This window comes from Pinus tabuliformis, chromosome 6 (assembly GCF_031772625.1).
Source record: "Pinus tabuliformis cultivar Carrire ecotype Pingquan chromosome 6, CPIR1, whole genome shotgun sequence".
Taxonomy (NCBI): Eukaryota; Viridiplantae; Streptophyta; class Pinopsida; order Pinales; family Pinaceae; genus Pinus; species Pinus tabuliformis.
In genome coordinates, this window is record NC_142292.1 from 1720047643 (window position 1) to 1720061209 (window position 13567).

A 13567-nucleotide genomic window follows, 5' to 3' on the forward strand; every position below is an offset into this window, starting at 1 on the left:
TGTCTTTGTCTTGTACACCTGGTTTGGTGTCATCCTAAACTTAGACGACTCTCTCATCTAGCTCTTCAGGATGTCTCTTGAGTTCACACTATTGTTGGGATGGGTGAAGAGTGCATCCATTTTGTTCACTGACTGCGGAAAGTGATACATCTCATGATATTTTTATGCCCTGAAGGTAGCAAGTTTTGTTCCAATGACATTGTTCAGTACCATTGTCTCTGGATCAATATGCGAGACAATCTAGTGGATCATGTTTGTGCTTGGAAATGCGGGACACCTACATGCAACCCGTACAAGACAGACTTGTGTATGTTGACATAGACTCTGTTGTCCTCCAGATTCTCCTCAAAGGTGCCTGAAAATATGTCATTGATGTCCTGCCATGTGATCTTGATCTCCTTGTCTATGAACAACTTATTATCTTCATAGATGGGTAAGCTCATAGAAACTTTTTCGACCACATCTCCAATTGCGCTCTCAATGGTGTCCTTTGACCCTGCTCTCTTGGAAGCCATTGTACTTGTACTACTGAGAGATTGATGAAAACCTGTGATGCCTAGAGACAGAGAAACACTCATGGCAAGAAAAATGTTAGTTGAAAACCAAAAGTAGCTTGAGGAATGACATGTAACACACCTAATTAACTGACTGGGAGAGGATGGGAGATTGACTGCCAGAACTACATAGATCATAATCTAGGCTACCAGTGAGCTGACTAACTACTAGAACTACACATAGCACATTCCATATTGTCCTGCTAAGGACTAGAACTAGGCAATGCGTAGTTTAGCTCAGCATGACTACTACCCGGGAAATTGCACTACGCAATCCCGAGGGCCAACTGAGGCACTAGCTCTCGGAATTGTGTAGAGCACATCCTGGGAGACCAATGTGAGGTAGGATTTGCACAATTTCTGGGAGCAAGGCAAGGCCTTCCATCCCATAAATGTGTAGTGCAAGCCTAACAAGGCAAGGTCCGGGCCAAGGCAGCTCAAACCTGCCGACGGGCGATTGAAAATAGTAAGGACGGAATGCATGTGCAGAGATGGTGCAGACATGAGTGAATGAACATGAATGTGATTACGATCAGTGCAGGATTTAGTAAGAAGGGAAAACAATAAAGTGTGTGAAGCGAGTCGCTACAGCGATGACCATTAGTATAGAAACAATGTCATGCATGTGACAATAAGGGAATGCAATGAAAAACTCGAAACAACGCTTCTACAAGATAACATGCAATGGAATGATAGCAATCATTCAATAAAACCAAGCAAACAACACTCACACAAACTAAAATATGTAAAGCAACAAAAAAGCATCAAAATTCATGAAAAGTGGACTTACCCGGAAAAAGTTGTGCTGATTGTGCCGAAAGTTCCTAGATGCATTGGGAATGTCAAAGCTATAAGATCGAAAGTGAGGAATGATATCTGAGGCATCAAATAAATAGTTTTGACAAGATCGAGGCCTATGACGTGCATGCCACAATTCTAGGAAAAAGTGACACTTGGCGAGAGGTTTCTAAAACCGATTTTGCATGTAACCCCCAACTGCTAAAAATAGATCCCTAAAATCTAGGGATGATTTTTTCTTTTTTTCATTTTTTTTTTTGGGAAAAACTTCCCATGCTTGCAAGGCAATATTACACAATCTTGGAGGGAACCAACCAACCTGTTGTCACATGCAACGGTCAGCAAGCCTTAGGATGACTTCTGCACAGTTTCTGGGTTGAGTGGCTCTAGCTACCCCTCAAGCTCTACGCAATTTGTGAACTGAAGCCAGGGCTTCTAGTAAAAACTGTGCAAATTCTGAGAGCAAGCCCGGTGATGGCTGCTCTGTGCAATTTTCTTGGGAAAGGAAGCTTGCCTACTCTTCGCAATTCTGAAGCGCAGCGTTGGCTACCAAGATGCACTGCGCAATTCCAGAAAGCAAGGCTGGTTGACCTCTAGTGATGTGCAGTTTTCCAATTCGGCACAAGAACTGGTTTGAGACCAATTCATGGGAGGTCAACTTGTGGGTGAAAGACAAACAAGCTAGCGAACAGAAGCTAATAAGACAAAGAAACTCAATTGAAAGCATAAGTACCTATGGAGTGGAAGACATGCTACTAAGGATGGTTGCTAGGGAGGCTCCAAAACGAAGCTAAGTAAAAATTTTGGAGGATGGTTGTAGCCACTACAACATTGGAGATACATTGGTAGAATTCCAACTCTCTGAATGGACCTTTTTTCGTGAAAAGAAATTCTAACTCCTCCAGAAGCATTTTTCGATTCTCTAATCATCATGGTTTCCACACTAGCTTGAGTGAAAGATGTTACACCTGCCATGCTCTTGATCAGTTAACACACATTCCAAGCCAACTTAGTTGTTTCGATTGGGGATGAGGGGTATATTGGTGCACAAGTAATATAATAGTTAGAGTTTAAGTTTCATATATGGTGTTGCTACGCAGCCAGCAGGCCTGGATAGTACCCCGACGGAGTTAGGTAGGAACACAAGCTTTGCTCTGCTACCAGCGAGCCTACTCAAAACCCTGACAAAGTTACTTGCATCACCTCTCTGCATAGGAAGCCTTTCTCCTCTTTCGCCTGATTCGTTTTTCATTTTTTTCATTTTTTCATTTTTCATTTTTTTCAAAGAATTGTGCATAGGCACTTATTTATTTTAGATGTGGAAGAGGGATCCCGACTTATTGAGAGTAAAAGAGGTTGTTCCTTTAGATAAGTATGTTATATATACCTCTGACATACTTGTTAAGGTTTTCCATCTCACCTTACTCTATGTGATTTAGCTGACAAGGGTTAACCCAAAAACAACCGACTAGAGTAGGTGGTACTAGTTAGAGCACAAGTGTTGTGTTTTCACCAAGATTCACTTCGAATAGAACATATTTTCCATTGGTGTATCATTGAATGAAGACAACAAGTTCTGCATAAAGAGAGAGGACAACAAATAACCAAATTTTGATAGTTGTACAAGTCCTCTTGTACTTTACCCTGCTTGTCTACAGAACTGCACACGGCTTCATGAGAAACTAACCTACAGACATAACAAGAAAACAAAACAATAAAGAAAAGAGAAGAATAAAATGTGAAAAAAAGTAAGTAAGCAAAGAAAGCAAGCAAGAAAACAAAGAAACAAAGAAAACATGAATGCAAGAAAACAAGACACAAAGCAAACACTATTCCTACTCCTACGCTAACGGTGCATGGGTATGATCACGTGAAGTGACATTTCCAATGGAGCCACCGGTGCATTGGTTGACCCATGTTGGTGAAGGCATGGTTCGTGAAAAGGGTAGTCATGTGAACTAGAAAACATGAAATATATAACAATGAAGACCAACAGACTCCGAGTTTGAATGCATCCACAAAAAAGAAAAGAATGAAAGCACAAGACAAGAATTATGAAGACTTAACATGGTGTTGTGACACATTGCGTGCAGATGATAAACATATGCACTCTCTTGACTGTGACTGACAAGGAAACATGAGAAAGTGAGACAACTTACGCCTTGCAAGTGTGTTTGATGTGTATGGTTCCTCCAATGCATGAGTGATAGGATCATGTGATTTGGGTGGAGGAAGTTAAATCTATGTATTGGATTGATCTTTAATGCATATAGATGAGTGATGAGGAGCCTTGGGTGTTTCAACAATTTCCTAATCGGAAGTGAAACTAACCTCCAGAAAATGAGGGCCTGCCATAACCATTAGCTCAGGCTGAAGTGCCTCAACAACCTGTGGAGTTTCGACTTCATCGATAGATAGATCATCATAAACAGGTGACTTGGAAAGATTAAAAAAAAATTGAATCAACATCATGATCAAATATAGGAGTAAAGAGCTCAAGACATCTATGATAAAAAAATCAATGAGTTCATCGACATCCTCATGGTATGATGAATCATACAAAGGGATAGATGAGAAGCAAGGATGTTCGCCCTCTGCGTTTCCAAAAATAGTATATGAAATTTCGAGTGGATTCTCAATGAAATATTTGTCCTCTCCACTGTCAAATGGTGGACTGACATCGGGTGTGTTCTACGAATGATCGAAAGTATATGCATCCGTGGATGGATTTATGCAAGGAAAATCAAAGATAGCAGAATCACCATAGACATTGGGAAAAGTGGAGGAGGTGTAGACAAAAGGAGGTCATCCTTCACCGTGGGTTCATGTTCAGATTCCCAGTCACACTCATCGTAAATGAGAGTGCAGGTTGGTTGTGCAACATCAACTCCGTCAATGGCTTGATCCTCGTTCACAACAAGTGTGGAGTCTGGAACAGAAGAACACAAGATAGTGCAATCCAGAGGATTAACAGAACATGGGGATAGAAGTTGAGGTAACAAGTGCATATGACAACCCATGGGCTTCTCGACCAAATTTGTGCATAAATTGAGAGTAGTTTGGGTGGGAGGATGTGACAGTTGAACAGACTTATGTGCATGCTCTCCCACATCACTCTGCGGGGGTGGAGTTGTTTAATGAGAGGAAGGTGGACAATCACTTGCGACATCGACTGTGTCCACTTGAGATTACACAGCTCCATCATTGAAGTATGATGAGTGGGGTTTGAGCTTTTTTTCACTTTTGGATAGAGCGATTTGATACAAACATACTCATATCTTTCCCAAAGATATTGGAAGTTCATCTTACATTTCAGAGCTTCAAAAGGGAGAAGACGAAAGCACCCCCTAAATTCCATTAGAGATTCATGCGAGGCCTTCCATCGTTGTAACATTTTTTTTATCAAGTGCTTCAAGATCAAAATGATGAAAAACAGATTCTACTATATCACTGAACTATTTAAATGAGTGCATGGAGTTAGGAGGAAGCATGGCAGACCATAGCAACGAGTAGTCGCACTGTGTGTGCAAGAAGTATACAGGTCTGTGTTTCAGTGGGAGCTTCTAAGCTCTCCATGAGTGCATGGAAGTCATCTAAGTGGTCAGGCCAGGCTACTTTGCCTTCACCATCATACGTGATTTCAGAAAGTTATCCCAAAACTCCCTCTCAACTTCAAAGATACATTCGTTGGATAGACATTTTTGAGGGTGGAATGTAACAAACTCCATGATAGATGTAAGAAGATTCAAAACAGATTGTGAGGACTCATCTTGTCATCTGGCCCTCCTTTTAGTGCCATAAATGTTGACGGTGTTGGGCCTGCCAACATGTCAGGGGATCTCCCCAGTAAGAAGTCCCAACTAGACCTTAGAATGTTTGGAGTAGGAGTACCAACAGTGGGTAGTACAATATCGGCTTGAATGTGGTTGTGCACAGAGGTAAGTAAGATGTCCTTGTTGGAAGCAAGGGTGTGACCTTACGGCAAGTTAGGGAAGATGCATGGAAAGGCTCTAACGCACAGAAGGGGAGAAGAGTGCGCCCCTTAGAAGCATGTAATAGTACGCAGCTTGAAAGGGGACACACGAGATGAAAGACATCACAAGATGGAAAGCAGAATAATCAACAATTTAAAGTGATGAGTTAAACCAACAACACACTTCGATAAGATTTTTACAAACACATACTGAATAGTCCATACATACATGTGTAAGTTACAACTACATACATTGTTAGAGTAGCTAGAATAGTTCAATTACAATAAAAATACATGCATGAAATGTGTTGTCTTTGTTATGTTAAGAGAGTGAAATATTCCATCATACATACAACGATGATAGCCACTAGCCCAAATAGTGGAGCGTTACAGTCACTGCCACCTACTCCTCCAAAGAGATGTACTCGCTTTGCACTGTGGAGAAGCCAAGGCTTGTTACAATACACTCCAATCTTTCTCTAAGTTATACCTATCAAAACATTGGCTCCCAAAAGCCCATACAATGAGTTATGCAGTTCTATATATAGCAAAGGGTGGGGTGACCATTGACATTCCCCTTTGTGACTCTTCAACTACACTCATGACTCTTAAACTTACACATGACTGTTTACATTATACTATTGACACTTGGTCTTTCACTTTGCAACATGTTTACAATACAATCTGCACATGTACCCATGTGAGGCAAAAATGGGCTTAAGTAATCCATACAAGACATCACTAAGACTCGGGCAGCTGCGAGAAGTCTAACTCGTCGACATCCTCTTGGTGATTATTGGTGGTGAACTGATGCCAAGCTTGGTAGTGTGCTATGGTGTCTGCGTACTCCATGGTGACATCCTTCTGAAAGCGAACTCTTACCTTTGTTGCATTTGTGTACACTAATATGGAACCTTTGTCCAACTCATCATATAGCATGTGCATCATGGTCTTGAGTGCGCCAGACCATCAACATACTAGTGCATAGTGTCTGTGCTCATATGCAAATATGTGTTGGTGGTTATGCACATCAACTGCTCGAAGTACATGTCCAGATCCAGTCGGACTTGGTTCTTTGCTTTCACCTTGGTGAGTGTGCCAATGGATGGGATCACATGTTTGCGCAAAATGACACCCATGCTCCTAAACACTCATGCATGTGAAGCCTGTAAGTTGGTGATGAGCTGTGGGAGTTACTCATAGTTCCGGATCTGACTCCAGATGTGTGCCTTCAACTCCATTGCCTTTGGCTTCATCATCTTTGGCAAGTACAATGGGGCTCCCTTGTACTTCATTTTCCATATCTGCATGTGATTGACAAAAGTGTGTATGTCTGTCAAGATGCGTGCTCTCCTAGCACAACGCTACTGCCAACCATTAAGATGGACAACCAATTTATACACAGCGACGAATCTTAAGTACAACTTCCACATGACTGTCTCAAGAGACAATACTTCATCAAGTATCACTTTCCTCCACTCTGCTCTGGCGAATGTTGTAGCTTGCTCTTCTCCTTACTTGGCCGCTTGCAACTCCTTAGCCATGCACTCGTTCTCAACTATCAAGAATCTCACACTTGAGTTGGTGGCTTCAACATATGTTTTTGTAGCATCAGCCAATGCAGTTGGATGTCTGCGCACATCATACATAATCACTCGTTCTTGAAAATATGCAAGATATGCATGGACATCTAAAATGGGCACTCTACGCCATTACACAACTCTGTGTTGTGACTTGTCAAAGGATATGTTGTGCACATCTGCTTCCGGATTGTCCTCAAGGATTTAAGTGTCTCCTTGATCACTTGGGACTTGCTCTGCTCTCGAATCTGGTGAAGCTAGTGGAGTGACCTCTGGGCCTTTGGGCATGAGATCTGTATCCTGATAGTGCTCTAGCTTAACCAAATCCATGTCCATCTGCTCCAACATTTGTTCAATCTCTTAAGCAAAGTCCTGCTCCTAGGACTGCTCACCCTATTTGCTATTTGCCATTTGTGATGAGTCAATAACCTGTATTTGCAGAGTTTCATCAATGTGTGCACATTATGCTTCCTAATGTTCTTGTTCATGATGTGCTTTTTTCTCCCTTCTGCGCAACTCTTGTTCTTCCCTTAGTTGTTTCTTCACCTCCTGCAACTTCTTCTCTGCCTCCTCTAGCTTCTGCTTCTCCTTCTATCTTTGGGCAATCCTTATGTTGCGTTGTCGCTTCTTTTCTTCAATCTCCAAAGCTTCTCTCATTACAAGTGGATCTACCTTGAACTTGCATCTTTTATCTGCCTCTATGATATTGGCAACCTTCCTCTCACATTTTCCATGCACAGGTATGCTACCCTCTGATGTTGCTGACGTTGCTTCCCTATCAAGTGTTGTTGCCTTGTGCATTGTTAACCATTCTACAACCACTCTGACTAGTTCATTGAGCCTTGAGGAGTTGTAGCAGTATCTTTGTGTGTCTTCCTTAGGCCAATGACATGCCACGTGGATCCAAGGATGATACACTCTCGCACAATGGTCCTTCACTAAGCAATGCAGGTAACATGGATTCAAACTTCTGGTGCCAAAGGTGAACCTCTTGAATTCCTCTGTCTCGGCCTCAACATGCTTGAGACTTTGGATCTCATATAACTTGATCTGGAAAGGAAGAGCAGGCCAAGGTTCCTTCTTCTTCTTGGGCAGTCTCACTAACAACCTTGTTGAGATGTGGTATGCAACCTCTTGCATGACCAACTTGTCCATGGAAAACTTCGGTAACACATGTGGATCCTTCTCTGCGTTGTACATCCAGATGAAGGTGCCAAGAGATGAGGCACACCAATATACAATGTTAACGAATGCCTCCATCATTGCCTGTGACATGCAAGGAGGATCCTGCTCAAAGATTATCTTGTACACGGGGGTGATGAAGTGGTATAATATCTATAGTATAACTCCACGGAAACTGCACTCGAAGAACAACCTGCAATAGATGTGCATAGAGGTTTTTGAAGGTGTCCACGTCCAACCTAAGCTAGGGAATTACTGACGAGCACAAATTGCATCAAGCAAGTAGGCAGACATGAATAGCTTTTCCTGGTAACCCTTGGGTAGATGCCAGACATTTGTTACTTGCCCCTTTAGCTGGAGAGCAAACATGTCGGACCAATTGAAAGGTATTCATTCATTTACTAGCTGACCCAACACAATCACCCAACTCTGTGGGAAGGTTTCTGTACTCTCTTGGCCATACAAGCGACATATGAAGATGACCAAGAACTAATAAGCCTTATGCAATGTCTTTGTCTTGTATACCTTGTTGAGTTTCATCCTCAACTTAGACGACTCTCTCACCCAAATCTTCAAGATGTCTCTTGAGCTCACACTGTTTCCGGGATGGGTGAAGAGTGCATCCATTTTATTCACTGACTGCGGTAAGTGATACATCTCCTGATAATTCTCTACCTTGAAGGTAGAAAGTTTTGTTCCACTAACACTTCTCAGTACCATTGTCTCTAGATCAATATGCGATACAATCCTGTGGATCATGTCCTTGCATGGAAATGCGAGATATCTACATGCAACCCGTACAATCCAGACTTGTGTATGTTGACATAAACTCTGCGGTCCTCCAAATTCTCCTTAAAGGTGCCTAAAAAGATGTCATTGATGTCCTGCCATGTGATCTTGATCTCCTTATCTATGAACAACTTAGTATCTTCATAGATGGGTAAGCTCATAGACACTTGTTCGACCACATCTCCAGTTGCACTCTCAATGGTGTCCTATGACCCTGCTCTCTTAAAATCCATTGTACCTGTACTGCTAAGAGACTGATGAACACCTGTGATGCCGAGAGACAAAGAAATACTCATGGAAAGAAATATGTCAGATGAAAACCAAAATCAACTTGAGGATTGACATGCAACACACCTGATTGACTGACTAGGAAAATTGCGCAGATTTCTCTGGGAGAGGCTGGGAGACTGAGTGCCAGAACTATGTAGAGCAAAGTCTAGGATGTCAGTGGGATGACTAACTGCTGAAACTACGTAGAGCACAGTCTAGCCTAGCCTGCTGAGGACTGGAACTGTGCAATGCGCAGTTTCAGTTAACATGATTTCTACCCGGGAAATTGCACTACGCAATCCTAGGGGCCAACTGATGAATTGTCTCTCAGAATTGTGCAAAGCACATCTTGGGAGGCCAGTGTGAGGCAGGCTCTATGCAATTTCTGGGAGCAAGGCAAGGCCTTCCATCCTAGAAATGCACAGTGAAAGTCGGGCAAGGCAAAGTCCGGGCCAAGGCATCTCAGACATACCGATGGGTGAGTGAAAACAATAAGGATTGAATGGGTGTGCAGAGATGGTGCAGACATGAGTGAATGAACATGCATGTGATTACAGTCAGTGCATGATTCAATAAAAAGGGAAAACAATGAAGTGTGTGAAGTGAGTCGCCACAACAACGACTGTTAGTGCAGAAACAATGTCATGCATGTGACGTCAAGGGAATGTAATGCAAAACTCGAAATAATGCCTCTACAAGCTAACATGCAATAAAACGACAACAAACGTTCAATAAAACCAAACAAACAACATTGACACAAACTGAAATACGAAAAGAAATAGAAAAGTAGCAAAAGATATGAAAAACAAACTTACACGAAAAAAGTTGTGCTAAGTGTGCCGAAAGTTCCTAGATGCATTGGGAATGCCAAAGCTCCAAGATTGAAAGTGAGGAATGAGCTCTGAGGCGTCGAATAAATAGTTTTGACAAGATCGAGGCCTATGACGCGAATGCCACAATTCTATGAAAAAGCGAAACTTGGCGGGAGGTTTCTAAAACCGATTTTTCATGTGACTCCCAGTTGCTAAAAATAGATCCCTAAAATCTAGGGATGTTTTTTGCTTTTTTCTTTTTCGGGAAAAACTACCCATGCATGCAAGGCAAGATTGAACAGTCATGGAAGGAACCAGTCAACTTGTGAGCACATGCAACGATCAACAAGCCTTGTGATGAGTTCTGTGGAGTTTCTGGGTTGAGTGGCTTTGGTTGCTCCTCAAGGTCTACGCAATTTCTGGACTGAAGCCATGGCTGCCAGTAAAAAATGTGCAAATCCTGAGATCAAGCTCAGTGATAGGTTGCTCTACGTAATTTTCTTAGGGAAGGCAGCCTGCCTGCTTTGCACAATTATGGAGGGCAGTGCTTGCTGCCAAGATGCATTGCGCAATTCCGGAGAGCAAGGTTGGTTGCCCTCTAGTGTTGTGCAGTTTTCCAATTCAACACAAGAATGGGTTTGAGACCAAGTCACGGGAGGTTAGCTTGTGGGTCAAAGACAAGCTAGCGAAACTCAACTGAAAGCATAAGTACCTGGACAATGCAAGACATGTTACTAAGGATGGTTGGTAGGGAGGCTCCAAAACGAAGCTAAAGAAAAATTTTGGAGGATAGTTGTAGCCGCTACAACATAACAATACATCAATAAAATTATCTTAAAATTAGGAAAGAAATGTTCACAAGGTTTTAAAAACTAATAACTAATTATCATTATAGCTATTAATTATAAAAACTATGTTATACCAGAAAAGAAAAGAAAAAAATAAATAAAAATAAAAATAAAAATAAATAAATAAATATATATATATATATAATAATAATAATAATAATAATAATAAATAAATAAATAAATAAATTATGATTAATGTAATGGGAATCGAAAATAGAGGAAAAAAAAATACAAAAAGACCAATAAAAAAAAGTATAAATCAAATTAAACAATAATAAAACTTAAAAATATATATATTAGAAAATTATTTTTTCCTTTTAAAAATTTGTCATTTAAAAAAAACCATAGAAAATTTTTAAAAACCATAGAAAAAGTTTTAAAATATATATATATAAATAAAATTAAAAAAAAATATTGGAATTATTTTTTTAATTATTTTTTTCTCTTTAAAATTTGTCATCTTAAATTAAAAATACCAAGAAAAAACTGTAATTCATAGAAATGAAAATAATAGAAAAAGGAAAAAAAATAAAAAAGTTAAATAAAAAGGAAATCTAGAAACAAAAAGTCAGTAACTAATATTAATAGAAGCTACAAAATAATCCATAAAAAGACCTCAACCCATCACATTACAAATAAATAAATTTAAATAATAATAATAAATAACAAAAAATAAATTCCCAAAATTAAACTATGAATAAGTAACCCAAATTTTTAATCACAAACTAATAAACCGTCAAACACAAAACTAAATAAGTAATACTATCCAATTCACAGATATCTAAACAAAACAAAAATAAAGTGATTTAATTTGAGAGGAAGCCATGATAAGGTGAGGTGAATTGACGTGGAGGATTGTAGACGATTAGAAATGAGTGAACGACACGTCTGGCATGGCAAAGCCACAAAGAATGTCACTACCATTGAAAAGGAAAGGGTGGTTTGGCGTACTACTCAATTTCAACGTTATAACAATATCCATTATTCAGATTCTTTTGGATTTTTTTGAAAATAAACAGAATTTCTTTTCAGAAAATCTCACTCATCAAAAACAGTTTTCTATGTTAAAAAAATCTCTCAAATTTTTATGTTTTAATTAGTAATAATACATTGTGATATCTCTGTATCTTCTCTCATATATATATAATCTTAACTTAAAAAGCTAAAAATTACATAAATCCATGTAAATCTTAATTTTCATAAATAAAATTTTAAAATAAATCAAATAATCTCTTAAATTTCTTTTTATAAATTAATATGAATTTTATTAGTTTTTTATAATTATTATTAAATTTAAAATTTTCATTTAAAAAGTTATATTTTTATTAATATAATTTTTATATTTAAAACCAAAATAAATATTAATAAGTTTAAATTTAAATTTAATTTTAATCATCATATTCATAATCATTTATAATGTGAAAGAAAAAGAAAAATAAATTTCTTTGTGATGAAGCCGTGCTGCAATAATGAAGCAAAGACGCATAATAATAATAGTAGGAGGCTACTTAATTATTATAAAGTATCTCTTTCCGCACTTTAATCTTCATAATCATTCTTTATCATATTTGATTTGAAAAACTTTAAGTTTAACCGCACGTTTTGAAGTAATATTTTGTTGTTAAATACTATAAGCTCGTAATATTGAGGCAACTAGCCTTGCTTCAAAGGAGGAAAGCATACATGGAGGACATATAAGGAAAAAGAGTTGGGGAAGGGAGTGCTCGATTCATTATGCTCCTATGACATTTACTAGCATGAAGTTAATCATGGAAGCCACATACATGTGTCTATCCTTATAGGTCTCATGGGTTTGGTTTTTATTTTAATCAATTTTTTTTTATGTTATTATGTGTCACCACCCTTAATTATTAATTATTAAGAGTGTGATGGACTAGTTTCTATGCCATTGTGGTTTAGTTTGCTTAAAATGTAGGTGGGAATTGTAGGTCTCCACCTAGCCTTTAAGCCTTTGCATTGGAGTCTAAGGGTTTGTTTTATCAATTTATAAAAAAGATTGTGTTGAGGAAGGATTATAGTTTTAGTATAGGGTTTTGGCACCCCAATTTCATTATCCATTTGACCTACCTCTCATTGTGGTAGTAGTGACATAGTGTAAATTATGTGTTGTATGAATTCATGGAGGTTAGAAGCAATGCAAAGTGGGGTGAATAGGGTGTAACAAAAACCTAGGAGTTTGTGGTTAATTTGACTATCCAATGGAGTCGTTAGTATGGGAAAGAAAAATGATGGTGAAAATCCAAGAGAGAATAATATGTTATAGTTATGAACAATAAAAGATTTGGAATTGAAATATTCATGTCTATACAAAGTAGTAAATTGATAAAGTTGGACATTTAATTAAGACAAGTGATCTTTTGGTAACTTGCCTAATTGATTTTCTCAACCTACCATATGGGGTTTTTTATCCCCCACTCTTTCTACTAAAGGCTTAGGAGGCTAGAGTGGAGGTTTAAGGCCCTCTCATGTTGAGCTTAAAAATTGTTAAAAAAAGACATGCCATGCAATGAATTCGAAATAGGTATTTAGTCCCCCACTCCTACTAAAAGTGTATAGGTATTTAGTCCCCCACTCCTACTAAAAGTGTATTTGGTTTGAATGAAGCGAGTGGAGGTTTAAGGCCCTCTCAAGTTGAAATTAAAAATCACTACAGAAAGAGCATGCCCTACAATGAATTAGAAATGGGCAAGCATTATGAGGAATACAAGGACGTTAGAGTGACATTAGATGTTCTTCATGG